The following is a 1,005-nucleotide window of genomic DNA, read 5'->3' on the forward strand; positions in this document are numbered from 1 at the left end:
TAGAGATCTTATTGCTTGTGTGTATAGCCCAGTAGATGGGAGGATTGCCTCACTGAGTGTTTATCAAATACTCATGCATCTCAATTTGTGTTTGTGGTGCAGGTAAAGGCAAAGTGTGATCGTGGAATCAAGGCGATGAAGAGGAGAATGTTCTAGTGGTTCGCTTGGTTGTCTGGCTTCTGTTAGGTTGCTAGAGTTGAGTCCTAGAGCATTGTTTAGGATTGCTGGTTATTTGATTTATGCTGTTTGGATCATTAGTTTGTGATTGGAATTAATACTGGTTATTATTTTATTGGTTATTGGATATTTATTGGTTTGTTATTCCGCTGTTGATTGTGAATGTGGTTAGGTGGCTAGTGGGTATGGGACCACTAGTTGTAGTTTATTTATATATATATAATATTTATTATTTATAAAAAAAAAAGGTCGGTCGTTTCATTTTGGTATCAGAGCCCTTACGGTTCTAGGTTTGGGTTCGCTAGGTTTCTGTTGTGATGTTTGGGATTGCATGTCTTGATTGATTACGTGAGTTAGTCAATTATGTGTGGCATGGAGTCCTTGAACATCCTCTTCGAGCCGACTGAGTGATTCGACGGTGAGTTTATGTTTCTGTGTTATAATAGTAATTGTTTGCTTAGTCTTCTGTTCATGGTAGTGCAGATGGATAGAGGTGATGATTTGGCTGGTCGAGGTCGTGGACGCGGACGTGGTCGTGGTAGGGGCAGAGTCCTAGTGGTTAGTGAGACTGAGGACCAGAGTGTGACAGCTGAGGGTGTTGGCGAGTCGCAGGATGTTCCAGGGGATTCCGTGAGTGTGGCAGGAGGGGGTGGTGTTGATGCTCCAGTGGCCGGTGATGCTAGGGTCCCGGGTGTGGGAGTCCCAGCGGGTGGAGACCCTGGTACTGATGTTGCAGCTATGCTAGCAGAGGTGTTAGCGCGGTTACCACCAGCGGTACCGGCTCAGGCTCAGGTAGTGCCACCAGTGGTGGCGGAGGAGAGGCAGCCA

The sequence above is a fragment of the Camelina sativa genome, chromosome 9 (genome assembly GCF_000633955.1).
Source record: "Camelina sativa cultivar DH55 chromosome 9, Cs, whole genome shotgun sequence".
In the NCBI taxonomy this organism is placed as follows: Eukaryota; Viridiplantae; Streptophyta; class Magnoliopsida; order Brassicales; family Brassicaceae; genus Camelina; species Camelina sativa.